Source organism: Hoplias malabaricus, chromosome 15, assembly GCF_029633855.1.
Source record: "Hoplias malabaricus isolate fHopMal1 chromosome 15, fHopMal1.hap1, whole genome shotgun sequence".
NCBI classification, from domain to species: Eukaryota; Metazoa; Chordata; class Actinopteri; order Characiformes; family Erythrinidae; genus Hoplias; species Hoplias malabaricus.
In genome coordinates, this window is record NC_089814.1 from 23,549,723 (window position 1) to 23,565,159 (window position 15,437).

At 53.9% G+C, this 15,437-nt stretch overlaps 17 non-coding genes across 17 annotated transcripts; all 17 read left to right on the forward strand.

Annotated features, from left to right (window-relative positions):
* Positions 1-149: 149 nt before the first annotated feature.
* Positions 150-222, forward strand: trnav-aac (transfer RNA valine (anticodon AAC)). Its single transcript has one exon. It is a non-coding gene; the product is annotated as a tRNA-Val (tRNA).
* A 1,139-nt stretch (positions 223-1,361) lies between these two features.
* trnav-aac (transfer RNA valine (anticodon AAC)) lies at positions 1,362-1,434 on the forward strand. Its single transcript has one exon. It is a non-coding gene; the product is annotated as a tRNA-Val (tRNA).
* Positions 1,435-2,573: 1,139 nt separating this feature from the next.
* Positions 2,574-2,646, forward strand: trnav-aac (transfer RNA valine (anticodon AAC)). The gene has a single exon. It is a non-coding gene; the product is annotated as a tRNA-Val (tRNA).
* Positions 2,647-3,785: 1,139 nt separating this feature from the next.
* Positions 3,786-3,858, forward strand: trnav-aac (transfer RNA valine (anticodon AAC)). Its single transcript has one exon. It is a non-coding gene; the product is annotated as a tRNA-Val (tRNA).
* Positions 3,859-3,975: 117 nt separating this feature from the next.
* Positions 3,976-4,049, forward strand: trnai-aau (transfer RNA isoleucine (anticodon AAU)). The gene has a single exon. It is a non-coding gene; the product is annotated as a tRNA-Ile (tRNA).
* Positions 4,050-4,997: 948 nt separating this feature from the next.
* On the forward strand, positions 4,998-5,070 carry trnav-aac (transfer RNA valine (anticodon AAC)). Its single transcript has one exon. It is a non-coding gene; the product is annotated as a tRNA-Val (tRNA).
* Positions 5,071-6,209: 1,139 nt separating this feature from the next.
* trnav-aac (transfer RNA valine (anticodon AAC)) lies at positions 6,210-6,282 on the forward strand. The gene has a single exon. It is a non-coding gene; the product is annotated as a tRNA-Val (tRNA).
* Positions 6,283-6,399: 117 nt separating this feature from the next.
* On the forward strand, positions 6,400-6,473 carry trnai-aau (transfer RNA isoleucine (anticodon AAU)). Its single transcript has one exon. It is a non-coding gene; the product is annotated as a tRNA-Ile (tRNA).
* Positions 6,474-7,611: 1,138 nt separating this feature from the next.
* trnai-aau (transfer RNA isoleucine (anticodon AAU)) lies at positions 7,612-7,685 on the forward strand. The gene has a single exon. It is a non-coding gene; the product is annotated as a tRNA-Ile (tRNA).
* A 948-nt stretch (positions 7,686-8,633) lies between these two features.
* On the forward strand, positions 8,634-8,706 carry trnav-aac (transfer RNA valine (anticodon AAC)). Its single transcript has one exon. It is a non-coding gene; the product is annotated as a tRNA-Val (tRNA).
* Positions 8,707-8,823: 117 nt separating this feature from the next.
* On the forward strand, positions 8,824-8,897 carry trnai-aau (transfer RNA isoleucine (anticodon AAU)). Its single transcript has one exon. It is a non-coding gene; the product is annotated as a tRNA-Ile (tRNA).
* A 948-nt stretch (positions 8,898-9,845) lies between these two features.
* trnav-aac (transfer RNA valine (anticodon AAC)) lies at positions 9,846-9,918 on the forward strand. Its single transcript has one exon. It is a non-coding gene; the product is annotated as a tRNA-Val (tRNA).
* Positions 9,919-11,057: 1,139 nt separating this feature from the next.
* trnav-aac (transfer RNA valine (anticodon AAC)) lies at positions 11,058-11,130 on the forward strand. Its single transcript has one exon. It is a non-coding gene; the product is annotated as a tRNA-Val (tRNA).
* Positions 11,131-12,269: 1,139 nt separating this feature from the next.
* On the forward strand, positions 12,270-12,342 carry trnav-aac (transfer RNA valine (anticodon AAC)). Its single transcript has one exon. It is a non-coding gene; the product is annotated as a tRNA-Val (tRNA).
* Positions 12,343-12,459: 117 nt separating this feature from the next.
* trnai-aau (transfer RNA isoleucine (anticodon AAU)) lies at positions 12,460-12,533 on the forward strand. The gene has a single exon. It is a non-coding gene; the product is annotated as a tRNA-Ile (tRNA).
* Positions 12,534-13,671: 1,138 nt separating this feature from the next.
* On the forward strand, positions 13,672-13,745 carry trnai-aau (transfer RNA isoleucine (anticodon AAU)). Its single transcript has one exon. It is a non-coding gene; the product is annotated as a tRNA-Ile (tRNA).
* Positions 13,746-14,693: 948 nt separating this feature from the next.
* Positions 14,694-14,766, forward strand: trnav-aac (transfer RNA valine (anticodon AAC)). The gene has a single exon. It is a non-coding gene; the product is annotated as a tRNA-Val (tRNA).
* Positions 14,767-15,437: the final 671 nt, after the last annotated feature.

A 15,437-nucleotide genomic window follows, 5' to 3' on the forward strand; every position in this document is an offset into this window, starting at 1 on the left:
AAGTCTACAAGACGCAGGGTCCTGGCTCACGGTAAAGTGCAGGTGTATTTCACCATGTAAAGAATTGATCAGTACGTCAGTCCAAAGTCAAGCTGTACTGGTCCCATGTGGCCTGTGGAATCTCAAGGTGGCCTCGAGGAGTGTAGCTGGTTTCTGTAGTGTAGTGGTTATCACGTTCGCCTAACACGCGAAAGGTCCCCGGTTCGAAACCGGGCAGAAACACGAGAGCTCCTCTTCTGTTTTTCACGGCCCGAGAGAAACATTTTTCTTGCATGTACATCGATCGTCGTCACTGGGAGCTCCTTTGTCGTTCCTGCTTGACGGGCGTTTGGTCCCCGAGGCCGGTTAGCTCAGTTGGTTAGAGCGTGGTGCTAATAACGCCAAGGTCGCGGGTTCGATACCCGTACGGGCCAAAACAGCTTTTTCACGTTAACCCAGCAAGCGCCGTGGCCTCTGTCAGTCTCTTTGCGTGGACCTTGGATAAAAGCTCTTGCTGGAGAATGCGGGCATCGATCCCGCTACCTCTCGCATGCTAAGCGAGCGCTCTACCATTTGAGCTAATTCCCCTTTTCCTTTGCTGCGCTCGTATCATTTGATGCCAAAGACATACCCGTCTCCAAAGCCCAGGGACTTCTTGGCTCACATGGTACAGGGCTAACGACACAGAGCATGGTCGGCGTACGCGCCAGCTGGCACGCGCAAGCGCAAGGCCTTGGACGATGGATAGCTCATCCGGACGAGGCGCAGCTGAATGCTTTAAAGGTCCATGGCTCAATCAAGATGCCTTAAAGTGCGGTCATAGGCAACGTCTCTGTGCCCTTCAGGGCTGCTTAAGTTGAAGTGATCTTACTGAGTGCGCTGTTCCATGTTGGGACCAGGAGGGGCGATGTAGCTCACCACCCTCTGAACTTCAGTTGCTACCACAGACAAGCCCATGCACAGCTTAGACTCAAGCTAAAAGTCCAGCAGCGTATGACACAGGCCATCAAGCCATTTTCATTAGTTTCGTGGGGAGCAGATCTGCCTTTCACGTGGGAAGTCGGTCTCCTCTGCCCTAACGAGGGGGGAGCTTCTGGACAAAGTCCATGCGGTCGGATTGGAAAACTGCCCTGCGATTGTGACTGCTGTCGGAGTAATGTGTTCAGCGCCTCGCTGGAAAATCAAAGAAAGGGCCACTGCGCCACGGGCAAAGTGGCTGATTTCGGTACGGCCAAGTCTACAAGACGCAGGGTCCTGGCTCACGGTAAAGTGCAGGTGTATTTCACCATGTAAAGAATTGATCAGTACGTCAGTCCAAAGTCAAGCTGTACTGGTCCCATGTGGCCTGTGGAATCTCAAGGTGGCCTCGAGGAGTGTAGCTGGTTTCTGTAGTGTAGTGGTTATCACGTTCGCCTAACACGCGAAAGGTCCCCGGTTCGAAACCGGGCAGAAACACGAGAGCTCCTCTTCTGTTTTTCACGGCCCGAGAGAAACATTTTTCTTGCATGTACATCGATCGTCGTCACTGGGAGCTCCTTTGTCGTTCCTGCTTGACGGGCGCTCGGTCCCCGAGGCCGGTTAGCTCAGTTGGTTAGAGCGTGGTGCTAATAACGCCAAGGTCGTGGGTTCGATACCCGTACGGGCCAAAACAGCTTTTTCACGTTAACCCAGCAAGCGCCGTGGCCTCTGTCAGTCTCTTTGCGTGGACCTTGGATAAAAGCTCTTGCTGGAGAATGCGGGCATCGATCCCGCTACCTCTCGCATGCTAAGCGAGCGCTCTACCATTTGAGCTAATTCCCCTTTTCCTTTGCTGCGCTCGTATCATTTGATGCCAAAGACATACCCGTCTCCAAAGCCCAGGGACTTCTTGGCTCACATGGTACAGGGCTAACGACACAGAGCATGGTCGGCGTACGCGCCAGCTGGCACGCGCAAGCGCAAGGCCTTGGACGATGGATAGCTCATCCGGACGAGGCGCAGCTGAATGCTTTAAAGGTCCATGGCTCAATCAAGATGCCTTAAAGTGCGGTCATAGGCAACGTCTCTGTGCCCTTCAGGGCTGCTTAAGTTGAAGTGATCTTACTGAGTGCGCTGTTCCATGTTGGGACCAGGAGGGGCGATGTAGCTCACCACCCTCTGAACTTCAGTTGCTACCACAGACAAGCCCATGCACAGCTTAGACTCAAGCTAAAAGTCCAGCAGCGTATGACACAGGCCATCAAGCCATTTTCATTAGTTTCGTGGGGAGCAGATCTGCCTTTCACGTGGGAAGTCGGTCTCCTCTGCCCTAACGAGGGGGGAGCTTCTGGACAAAGTCCATGCGGTCGGATTGGAAAACTGCCCTGCGATTGTGACTGCTGTCGGAGTAATGTGTTCAGCGCCTCGCTGGAAAATCAAAGAAAGGGCCACTGCGCCACGGGCAAAGTGGCTGATTTCGGTACGGCCAAGTCTACAAGACGCAGGGTCCTGGCTCACGGTAAAGTGCAGGTGTATTTCACCATGTAAAGAATTGATCAGTACGTCAGTCCAAAGTCAAGCTGTACTGGTCCCATGTGGCCTGTGGAATCTCAAGGTGGCCTCGAGGAGTGTAGCTGGTTTCTGTAGTGTAGTGGTTATCACGTTCGCCTAACACGCGAAAGGTCCCCGGTTCGAAACCGGGCAGAAACACGAGAGCTCCTCTTCTGTTTTTCACGGCCCGAGAGAAACATTTTTCTTGCATGTACATCGATCGTCGTCACTGGGAGCTCCTTTGTCGTTCCTGCTTGACGGGCGCTCGGTCCCCGAGGCCGGTTAGCTCAGTTGGTTAGAGCGTGGTGCTAATAACGCCAAGGTCGTGGGTTCGATACCCGTACGGGCCAAAACAGCTTTTTCACGTTAACCCAGCAAGCGCCGTGGCCTCTGTCAGTCTCTTTGCGTGGACCTTGGATAAAAGCTCTTGCTGGAGAATGCGGGCATCGATCCCGCTACCTCTCGCATGCTAAGCGAGCGCTCTACCATTTGAGCTAATTCCCCTTTTCCTTTGCTGCGCTCGTATCATTTGATGCCAAAGACATACCCGTCTCCAAAGCCCAGGGACTTCTTGGCTCACATGGTACAGGGCTAACGACACAGAGCATGGTCGGCGTACGCGCCAGCTGGCACGCGCAAGCGCAAGGCCTTGGACGATGGATAGCTCATCCGGACGAGGCGCAGCTGAATGCTTTAAAGGTCCATGGCTCAATCAAGATGCCTTAAAGTGCGGTCATAGGCAACGTCTCTGTGCCCTTCAGGGCTGCTTAAGTTGAAGTGATCTTACTGAGTGCGCTGTTCCATGTTGGGACCAGGAGGGGCGATGTAGCTCACCACCCTCTGAACTTCAGTTGCTACCACAGACAAGCCCATGCACAGCTTAGACTCAAGCTAAAAGTCCAGCAGCGTATGACACAGGCCATCAAGCCATTTTCATTAGTTTCGTGGGGAGCAGATCTGCCTTTCACGTGGGAAGTCGGTCTCCTCTGCCCTAACGAGGGGGGAGCTTCTGGACAAAGTCCATGCGGTCGGATTGGAAAACTGCCCTGCGATTGTGACTGCTGTCGGAGTAATGTGTTCAGCGCCTCGCTGGAAAATCAAAGAAAGGGCCACTGCGCCACGGGCAAAGTGGCTGATTTCGGTACGGCCAAGTCTACAAGACGCAGGGTCCTGGCTCACGGTAAAGTGCAGGTGTATTTCACCATGTAAAGAATTGATCAGTACGTCAGTCCAAAGTCAAGCTGTACTGGTCCCATGTGGCCTGTGGAATCTCAAGGTGGCCTCGAGGAGTGTAGCTGGTTTCTGTAGTGTAGTGGTTATCACGTTCGCCTAACACGCGAAAGGTCCCCGGTTCGAAACCGGGCAGAAACACGAGAGCTCCTCTTCTGTTTTTCACGGCCCGAGAGAAACATTTTTCTTGCATGTACATCGATCGTCGTCACTGGGAGCTCCTTTGTCGTTCCTGCTTGACGGGCGCTCGGTCCCCGAGGCCGGTTAGCTCAGTTGGTTAGAGCGTGGTGCTAATAACGCCAAGGTCGCGGGTTCGATCCCCGTACGGGCCAAAACAGCTTTTTCACGTTAACCCAGCAAGCGCCGTGGCCTCTGTCAGTCTCTTTGCGTGGACCTTGGATAAAAGCTCTTGCTGGAGAATGCGGGCATCGATCCCGCTACCTCTCGCATGCTAAGCGAGCGCTCTACCATTTGAGCTAATTCCCCTTTTCCTTTGCTGCGCCCGTATCATTTGATGCCAAAGACATACCCGTCTCCAAAGCCCAGGGACTTCTTGGCTCACATGGTACAGGGCTAACGACACAGAGCATGGTCGGCGTACGCGCCAGCTGGCACGCGCAAGCGCAAGGCCTTGGACGATGGATAGCTCATCCGGACGAGGCGCAGCTGAATGCTTTAAAGGTCCATGGCTCAATCAAGATGCCTTAAAGTGCGGTCATAGGCAACGTCTCTGTGCCCTTCAGGGCTGCTTAAGTTGAAGTGATCTTACTGAGTGCGCTGTTCCATGTTGGGACCAGGAGGGGCGATGTAGCTCACCACCCTCTGAACTTCAGTTGCTACCACAGACAAGCCCATGCACAGCTTAGACTCAAGCTAAAAGTCCAGCAGCGTATGACACAGGCCATCAAGCCATTTTCATTAGTTTCGTGGGGAGCAGATCTGCCTTTCACGTGGGAAGTCGGTCTCCTCTGCCCTAACGAGGGGGGAGCTTCTGGACAAAGTCCATGCGGTCGGATTGGAAAACTGCCCTGCGATTGTGACTGCTGTCGGAGTAATGTGTTCAGCGCCTCGCTGGAAAATCAAAGAAAGGGCCACTGCGCCACGGGCAAAGTGGCTGATTTCGGTACGGCCAAGTCTACAAGACGCAGGGTCCTGGCTCACGGTAAAGTGCAGGTGTATTTCACCATGTAAAGAATTGATCAGTACGTCAGTCCAAAGTCAAGCTGTACTGGTCCCATGTGGCCTGTGGAATCTCAAGGTGGCCTCGAGGAGTGTAGCTGGTTTCTGTAGTGTAGTGGTTATCACGTTCGCCTAACACGCGAAAGGTCCCCGGTTCGAAACCGGGCAGAAACACGAGAGCTCCTCTTCTGTTTTTCACGGCCCGAGAGAAACATTTTTCTTGCATGTACATCGATCGTCGTCACTGGGAGCTCCTTTGTCGTTCCTGCTTGACGGGCGCTCGGTCCCCGAGGCCGGTTAGCTCAGTTGGTTAGAGCGTGGTGCTAATAACGCCAAGGTCGTGGGTTCGATACCCGTACGGGCCAAAACAGCTTTTTCACGTTAACCCAGCAAGCGCCGTGGCCTCTGTCAGTCTCTTTGCGTGGACCTTGGATAAAAGCTCTTGCTGGAGAATGCGGGCATCGATCCCGCTACCTCTCGCATGCTAAGCGAGCGCTCTACCATTTGAGCTAATTCCCCTTTTCCTTTGCTGCGCTCGTATCATTTGATGCCAAAGACATACCCGTCTCCAAAGCCCAGGGACTTCTTGGCTCACATGGTACAGGGCTAACGACACAGAGCATGGTCGGCGTACGCGCCAGCTGGCACGCGCAAGCGCAAGGCCTTGGACGATGGATAGCTCATCCGGACGAGGCGCAGCTGAATGCTTTAAAGGTCCATGGCTCAATCAAGATGCCTTAAAGTGCGGTCATAGGCAACGTCTCTGTGCCCTTCAGGGCTGCTTAAGTTGAAGTGATCTTACTGAGTGCGCTGTTCCATGTTGGGACCAGGAGGGGCGATGTAGCTCACCACCCTCTGAACTTCAGTTGCTACCACAGACAAGCCCATGCACAGCTTAGACTCAAGCTAAAAGTCCAGCAGCGTATGACACAGGCCATCAAGCCATTTTCATTAGTTTCGTGGGGAGCAGATCTGCCTTTCACGTGGGAAGTCGGTCTCCTCTGCCCTAACGAGGGGGGAGCTTCTGGACAAAGTCCATGCGGTCGGATTGGAAAACTGCCCTGCGATTGTGACTGCTGTCGGAGTAATGTGTTCAGCGCCTCGCTGGAAAATCAAAGAAAGGGCCACTGCGCCACGGGCAAAGTGGCTGATTTCGGTACGGCCAAGTCTACAAGACGCAGGGTCCTGGCTCACGGTAAAGTGCAGGTGTATTTCACCATGTAAAGAATTGATCAGTACGTCAGTCCAAAGTCAAGCTGTACTGGTCCCATGTGGCCTGTGGAATCTCAAGGTGGCCTCGAGGAGTGTAGCTGGTTTCTGTAGTGTAGTGGTTATCACGTTCGCCTAACACGCGAAAGGTCCCCGGTTCGAAACCGGGCAGAAACACGAGAGCTCCTCTTCTGTTTTTCACGGCCCGAGAGAAACATTTTTCTTGCATGTACATCGATCGTCGTCACTGGGAGCTCCTTTGTCGTTCCTGCTTGACGGGCGCTCGGTCCCCGAGGCCGGTTAGCTCAGTTGGTTAGAGCGTGGTGCTAATAACGCCAAGGTCGCGGGTTCGATCCCCGTACGGGCCAAAACAGCTTTTTCACGTTAACCCAGCAAGCGCCGTGGCCTCTGTCAGTCTCTTTGCGTGGACCTTGGATAAAAGCTCTTGCTGGAGAATGCGGGCATCGATCCCGCTACCTCTCGCATGCTAAGCGAGCGCTCTACCATTTGAGCTAATTCCCCTTTTCCTTTGCTGCGCTCGTATCATTTGATGCCAAAGACATACCCGTCTCCAAAGCCCAGGGACTTCTTGGCTCACATGGTACAGGGCTAACGACACAGAGCATGGTCGGCGTACGCGCCAGCTGGCACGCGCAAGCGCAAGGCCTTGGACGATGGATAGCTCATCCGGACGAGGCGCAGCTGAATGCTTTAAAGGTCCATGGCTCAATCAAGATGCCTTAAAGTGCGGTCATAGGCAACGTCTCTGTGCCCTTCAGGGCTGCTTAAGTTGAAGTGATCTTACTGAGTGCGCTGTTCCATGTTGGGACCAGGAGGGGCGATGTAGCTCACCACCCTCTGAACTTCAGTTGCTACCACAGACAAGCCCATGCACAGCTTAGACTCAAGCTAAAAGTCCAGCAGCGTATGACACAGGCCATCAAGCCATTTTCATTAGTTTCGTGGGGAGCAGATCTGCCTTTCACGTGGGAAGTCGGTCTCCTCTGCCCTAACGAGGGGGGAGCTTCTGGACAAAGTCCATGCGGTCGGATTGGAAAACTGCCCTGCGATTGTGACTGCTGTCGGAGTAATGTGTTCAGCGCCTCGCTGGAAAATCAAAGAAAGGGCCACTGCGCCACGGGCAAAGTGGCTGATTTCGGTACGGCCAAGTCTCCAAGACGCAGGGTCCTGGCTCACGGTAAAGTGCAGGTGTATTTCACCATGTAAAGAATTGATCAGTACGTCAGTCCAAAGTCAAGCTGTACTGGTCCCATGTGGCCTGTGGAATCTCAAGGTGGCCTCGAGGAGTGTAGCTGGTTTCTGTAGTGTAGTGGTTATCACGTTCGTCTAACACGCGAAAGGTCCCCGGTTCGAAACCGGGCAGAAACACGAGAGCTCCTCTTCTGTTTTTCACGGCCCGAGAGAAACATTTTTCTTGCATGTACATCGATCGTCGTCACTGGGAGCTCCTTTGTCGTTCCTGCTTGACAGGCGCTCGGTCCCCGAGGCCGGTTAGCTCAGTTGGTTAGAGCGTGGTGCTAATAACGCCAAGGTCGCGGGTTCGATCCCCGTACGGGCCAAAACAGCTTTTTCACGTTAACCCAGCAAGCGCCGTGGCCTCTGTCAGTCTCTTTGCGTGGACCTTGGATAAAAGCTCTTGCTGGAGAATGCGGGCATCGATCCCGCTACCTCTCGCATGCTAAGCGAGCGCTCTACCATTTGAGCTAATTCCCCTTTTCCTTTGCTGCGCTCGTATCATTTGATGCCAAAGACATACCCGTCTCCAAAGCCCAGGGACTTCTTGGCTCACATGGTACAGGGCTAACGACACAGAGCATGGTCGGCGTACGCGCCAGCTGGCACGCGCAAGCGCAAGGCCTTGGACGATGGATAGCTCATCCGGACGAGGCGCAGCTGAATGCTTTAAAGGTCCATGGCTCAATCAAGATGCCTTAAAGTGCGGTCATAGGCAACGTCTCTGTGCCCTTCAGGGCTGCTTAAGTTGAAGTGATCTTACTGAGTGCGCTGTTCCATGTTGGGACCAGGAGGGGCGATGTAGCTCACCACCCTCTGAACTTCAGTTGCTACCACAGACAAGCCCATGCACAGCTTAGACTCAAGCTAAAAGTCCAGCAGCGTATGACACAGGCCATCAAGCCATTTTCATTAGTTTCGTGGGGAGCAGATCTGCCTTTCACGTGGGAAGTCGGTCTCCTCTGCCCTAACGAGGGGGGAGCTTCTGGACAAAGTCCATGCGGTCGGATTGGAAAACTGCCCTGCGATTGTGACTGCTGTCGGAGTAATGTGTTCAGCGCCTCGCTGGAAAATCAAAGAAAGGGCCACTGCGCCACGGGCAAAGTGGCTGATTTCGGTACGGCCAAGTCTACAAGACGCAGGGTCCTGGCTCACGGTAAAGTGCAGGTGTATTTCACCATGTAAAGAATTGATCAGTACGTCAGTCCAAAGTCAAGCTGTACTGGTCCCATGTGGCCTGTGGAATCTCAAGGTGGCCTCGAGGAGTGTAGCTGGTTTCTGTAGTGTAGTGGTTATCACGTTCGCCTAACACGCGAAAGGTCCCCGGTTCGAAACCGGGCAGAAACACGAGAGCTCCTCTTCTGTTTTTCACGGCCCGAGAGAAACATTTTTCTTGCATGTACATCGATCGTCGTCACTGGGAGCTCCTTTGTCGTTCCTGCTTGACGGGCGCTCGGTCCCCGAGGCCGGTTAGCTCAGTTGGTTAGAGCGTGGTGCTAATAACGCCAAGGTCGCGGGTTCGATCCCCGTACGGGCCAAAACAGCTTTTTCACGTTAACCCAGCAAGCGCCGTGGCCTCTGTCAGTCTCTTTGCGTGGACCTTGGATAAAAGCTCTTGCTGGAGAATGCGGGCATCGATCCCGCTACCTCTCGCATGCTAAGCGAGCGCTCTACCATTTGAGCTAATTCCCCTTTTCCTTTGCTGCGCTCGTATCATTTGATGCCAAAGACATACCCGTCTCCAAAGCCCAGGGACTTCTTGGCTCACATGGTACAGGGCTAACGACACAGAGCATGGTCGGCGTACGCGCCAGCTGGCACGCGCAAGCGCAAGGCCTTGGACGATGGATAGCTCATCCGGACGAGGCGCAGCTGAATGCTTTAAAGGTCCATGGCTCAATCAAGATGCCTTAAAGTGCGGTCATAGGCAACGTCTCTGTGCCCTTCAGGGCTGCTTAAGTTGAAGTGATCTTACTGAGTGCGCTGTTCCATGTTGGGACCAGGAGGGGCGATGTAGCTCACCACCCTCTGAACTTCAGTTGCTACCACAGACAAGCCCATGCACAGCTTAGACTCAAGCTAAAAGTCCAGCAGCGTATGACACAGGCCATCAAGCCATTTTCATTAGTTTCGTGGGGAGCAGATCTGCCTTTCACGTGGGAAGTCGGTCTCCTCTGCCCTAACGAGGGGGGAGCTTCTGGACAAAGTCCATGCGGTCGGATTGGAAAACTGCCCTGCGATTGTGACTGCTGTCGGAGTAATGTGTTCAGCGCCTCGCTGGAAAATCAAAGAAAGGGCCACTGCGCCACGGGCAAAGTGGCTGATTTCGGTACGGCCAAGTCTACAAGACGCAGGGTCCTGGCTCACGGTAAAGTGCAGGTGTATTTCACCATGTAAAGAATTGATCAGTACGTCAGTCCAAAGTCAAGCTGTACTGGTCCCATGTGGCCTGTGGAATCTCAAGGTGGCCTCGAGGAGTGTAGCTGGTTTCTGTAGTGTAGTGGTTATCACGTTCGCCTAACACGCGAAAGGTCCCCGGTTCGAAACCGGGCAGAAACACGAGAGCTCCTCTTCTGTTTTTCACGGCCCGAGAGAAACATTTTTCTTGCATGTACATCGATCGTCGTCACTGGGAGCTCCTTTGTCGTTCCTGCTTGACGGGCGCTCGGTCCCCGAGGCCGGTTAGCTCAGTTGGTTAGAGCGTGGTGCTAATAACGCCAAGGTCGTGGGTTCGATACCCGTACGGGCCAAAACAGCTTTTTCACGTTAACCCAGCAAGCGCCGTGGCCTCTGTCAGTCTCTTTGCGTGGACCTTGGATAAAAGCTCTTGCTGGAGAATGCGGGCATCGATCCCGCTACCTCTCGCATGCTAAGCGAGCGCTCTACCATTTGAGCTAATTCCCCTTTTCCTTTGCTGCGCTCGTATCATTTGATGCCAAAGACATACCCGTCTCCAAAGCCCAGGGACTTCTTGGCTCACATGGTACAGGGCTAACGACACAGAGCATGGTCGGCGTACGCGCCAGCTGGCACGCGCAAGCGCAAGGCCTTGGACGATGGATAGCTCATCCGGACAAGGCGCAGCTGAATGCTTTAAAGGTCCATGGCTCAATCAAGATGCCTTAAAGTGCGGTCATAGGCAACGTCTCTGTGCCCTTCAGGGCTGCTTAAGTTGAAGTGATCTTACTGAGTGCGCTGTTCCATGTTGGGACCAGGAGGGGCGATGTAGCTCACCACCCTCTGAACTTCAGTTGCTACCACAGACAAGCCCATGCACAGCTTAGACTCAAGCTAAAAGTCCAGCAGCGTATGACACAGGCCATCAAGCCATTTTCATTAGTTTCGTGGGGAGCAGATCTGCCTTTCACGTGGGAAGTCGGTCTCCTCTGCCCTAACGAGGGGGGAGCTTCTGGACAAAGTCCATGCGGTCGGATTGGAAAACTGCCCTGCGATTGTGACTGCTGTCGGAGTAATGTGTTCAGCGCCTCGCTGGAAAATCAAAGAAAGGGCCACTGCGCCACGGGCAAAGTGGCTGATTTCGGTACGGCCAAGTCTACAAGACGCAGGGTCCTGGCTCACGGTAAAGTGCAGGTGTATTTCACCATGTAAAGAATTGATCAGTACGTCAGTCCAAAGTCAAGCTGTACTGGTCCCATGTGGCCTGTGGAATCTCAAGGTGGCCTCGAGGAGTGTAGCTGGTTTCTGTAGTGTAGTGGTTATCACGTTCGCCTAACACGCGAAAGGTCCCCGGTTCGAAACCGGGCAGAAACACGAGAGCTCCTCTTCTGTTTTTCACGGCCCGAGAGAAACATTTTTCTTGCATGTACATCGATCGTCGTCACTGGGAGCTCCTTTGTCGTTCCTGCTTGACGGGCGCTCGGTCCCCGAGGCCGGTTAGCTCAGTTGGTTAGAGCGTGGTGCTAATAACGCCAAGGTCGTGGGTTCGATACCCGTACGGGCCAAAACAGCTTTTTCACGTTAACCCAGCAAGCGCCGTGGCCTCTGTCAGTCTCTTTGCGTGGACCTTGGATAAAAGCTCTTGCTGGAGAATGCGGGCATCGATCCCGCTACCTCTCGCATGCTAAGCGAGCGCTCTACCATTTGAGCTAATTCCCCTTTTCCTTTGCTGCGCTCGTATCATTTGATGCCAAAGACATACCCGTCTCCAAAGCCCAGGGACTTCTTGGCTCACATGGTACAGGGCTAACGACACAGAGCATGGTCGGCGTACGCGCCAGCTGGCACGCGCAAGCGCAAGGCCTTGGACGATGGATAGCTCATCCGGACGAGGCGCAGCTGAATGCTTTAAAGGTCCATGGCTCAATCAAGATGCCTTAAAGTGCGGTCATAGGCAACGTCTCTGTGCCCTTCAGGGCTGCTTAAGTTGAAGTGATCTTACTGAGTGCGCTGTTCCATGTTGGGACCAGGAGGGGCGATGTAGCTCACCACCCTCTGAACTTCAGTTGCTACCACAGACAAGCCCATGCACAGCTTAGACTCAAGCTAAAAGTCCAGCAGCGTATGACACAGGCCATCAAGCCATTTTCATTAGTTTCGTGGGGAGCAGATCTGCCTTTCACGTGGGAAGTCGGTCTCCTCTGCCCTAACGAGGGGGGAGCTTCTGGACAAAGTCCATGCGGTCGGATTGGAAAACTGCCCTGCGATTGTGACTGCTGTCGGAGTAATGTGTTCAGCGCCTCGCTGGAAAATCAAAGAAAGGGCCACTGCGCCACGGGCAAAGTGGCTGATTTCGGTACGGCCAAGTCTACAAGACGCAGGGTCCTGGCTCACGGTAAAGTGCAGGTGTATTTCACCATGTAAAGAATTGATCAGTACGTCAGTCCAAAGTCAAGCTGTACTGGTCCCATGTGGCCTGTGGAATCTCAAGGTGGCCTCGAGGAGTGTAGCTGGTTTCTGTAGTGTAGTGGTTATCACGTTCGCCTAACACGCGAAAGGTCCCCGGTTCGAAACCGGGCAGAAACACGAGAGCTCCTCTTCTGTTTTTCACGGCCCGAGAGAAACATTTTTCTTGCATGTACATCGATCGTCGTCACTGGGAGCTCCTTTGTCGTTCCTGCTTGACGGGCGCTCGGTCCCCGAGGCCGGTTAGCTCAGTTGGTTAGAGCGTGGTGCTAATAACGCCAAGGTCGCGGGTTCGATCCCCGTACGGGCCAAAACAGCTTTTTCACGTTAACCCAGCAAGCGCCGTGGCCTCTGTCAGTCTCTTTGCGTGGACCTTGGATAAAAGCTCTTGCTGGAGAATGCGGGCATCGATCCCGCTACCTCTCGCATGCTAAGCGAGCGCTCTACCATTTGAGCTAATTCCCCATTTCCTTTGCTGCGCTCGTATCGTTTGATGCCAAAGACATACCCGTCTCCAAAGCCCAGGGACTTCTTGGCTCACATGGTACAGGGCTAACGACACAGAGCATGGTCGGCGTACGCGCCAGCTGGCACGCGCAAGCGCAAGGCCTTGGACGATGGATAGCTCATCCGGACGAGGCGCAGCTGAATGCTTTAAAGGTCCATGGCTCAATCAAGGTGCCTTAAAGTGCGGTCATAGGCAACGTCTCTGTGCCCTTCAGGGCTGCTTAAGTTGAAGTGATCTTACTGAGTGCGCTGTTCCATGTTGGGACCAGGAGGGGCGATGTAGCTCACCACCCTCTGAACTTCAGTTGCTACCACAGACAAGCCCATGCACAGCTTAGACTCAAGCTAAAAGTCCAGCAGCGTATGACACAGGCCATCAAGCCATTTTCATTAGTTTCGTGGGGAGCAGATCTGCCTTTCACGTGGGAAGTCGGTCTCCTCTGCCCTAACGAGGGGGGAGCTTCTGGACAAAGTCCATGCGGTCGGATTGGAAAACTGCCCTGCGATTGTGACTGCTGTCGGAGTAATGTGTTCAGCGCCTCGCTGGAAAATCAAAGAAAGGGCCACCGCGCCACGGGCAAAGTGGCTGATTTCGGTACGGCCAAGTCTCCAAGACGCAGGGTCCTGGCTCACGGTAAAGTGCAGGTGTATTTCACCATGTAAAGAATTGATCAGTACGTCAGTCCAAAGTCAAGCTGTACTGGTCCCATGTGGCCTGTGGAATCTCAAGGTGGCCTCGAGGAGTGTAGCTGGTTTCTGTAGTGTAGTGGTTATCACGTTCGCCTAACACGCGAAAGGTCCCCGGTTCGAAACCGGGCAGAAACTCGAGAGCTCCTCTTCTGTTTTTCACGGCCCGAGAGAAACATTTTTCTTGCATGTACATCGATCGTCGTCACTGGGAGCTCCTTTGTCGTTCCTGCTTGACGGGCGCTCAATCCCCGAGGCCGGTTAGCTCAGTTGGTTAGAGCGTGGTGCTAATAACGCCAAGGTCGCGGGTTCGATCCCCGTACGGGCCAAAACAGCTTTTTCACGTTAACCCAGCAAGCGCCGTGGCCTCTGTCAGTCTCTTTGCGTGGACCTTGGATAAAAGCTCTTGCTGGAGAATGCGGGCATCGATCCCGCTACCTCTCGCATGCTAAGCGAGCGCTCTACCATTTGAGCTAATTCCCCTTTTCCTTTGCTGTGCTCGTATCATTTGATGCCAAAGACATACCCGTCTCCAAAGCCCAGGGACTTCTTGGCTCACATGGTACAGGGCTAACGACACAGAGCATGGTCGGCGTACGCGCCAGCTGGCACGCGCAAGCGCAAGGCCTTGGACGATGGATAGCTCATCCGGACGAGGCGCAGCTGAATGCTTTAAAGGTCCATGGCTCAATCAAGGTGCCTTAAAGTGCGGTCATAGGCAACGTCTCTGTGCCCTTCAGGGCTGCTTAAGTTGAAGTGATCTTACTGAGTGCGCTGTTCCATGTTGGGACCAGGAGGGGCGATGTAGCTCACCACCCTCTGAACTTCAGTTGCTACCACAGACAAGCCCATGCACAGCTTAGACTCAAGCTAAAAGTCCAGCAGCGTATGACACAGGCCATCAAGCCATTTTCATTAGTTTCGTGGGGAGCAGATCTGCCTTTCACGTGGGAAGTCGGTCTCCTCTGCCCTAACGAGGGGGGAGCTTCTGGACAAAGTCCATGCGGTCGGATTGGAAAACTGCCCTGCGATTGTGACTGCTGTCGGAGTAATGTGTTCAGCGCCTCGCTGGAAAATCAAAGAAAGGGCCACCGCGCCACGGGCAAAGTGGCTGATTTCGGTACGGCCAAGTCTCCAAGACGCAGGGTCCTGGCTCACGGTAAAGTGCAGGTGTATTTCACCATGTAAAGAATTGATCAGTACGTCAGTCCAAAGTCAAGCTGTACTGGTCCCATGTGGCCTGTGGAATCTCAAGGTGGCCTCGAGGAGTGTAGCTGGTTTCTGTAGTGTAGTGGTTATCACGTTCGCCTAACACGCGAAAGGTCCCCGGTTCGAAACCGGGCAGAAACACGAGAGCTCTTCTTCTGTTTTTCACGGCCCGAGAGAAACATTTTTCTTGCATGTACATCGATCGTCGTCACTGGGAGCTCCTTTGTCGTTCCTGCTTGACGGGCGCTCAATCCCCGAGGCCGGTTAGCTCAGTTGGTTAGAGCGTGGTGCTAATGACGCCAAGGTCGCGGGTTCGATCCCCGTACGGGCCAAAACAGCTTTTTCACGTTAACCCAGCAAGCGCCGTGGCCTCTGTCAGTCTCTTTGCGTGGACCTTGGATAAAAGCTCTTGCTGGAGAATGCGGGCATCGATCCCGCTACCTCTCGCATGCTAAGCGAGCGCTCTACCATTTGAGCTAATTCCCCATTTCCTTTGCTGCGCTCGTATCGTTTGATGCCAAAGACATACCCGTCTCCAAAGCCCAGGGACTTCTTGGCTCACATGGTACAGGGCTAACGACACAGAGCATGGTCGGCGTACGCGCCAGCTGGCACGCGCAAGCGCAAGGCCTTGGACGATGGATAGCTCATCCGGACGAGGCGCAGCTGAATGCTTTAAAGGTCCATGGCTCAATCAAGGTGCCTTAAAGTGCGGTCATAGGCAACGTCTCTGTGCCCTTCAGGGCTGCTTAAGTTGAAGTGATCTTACTGAGTGCGCTGTTCCATGTTGGGACCAGGAGGGGCGATGTAGC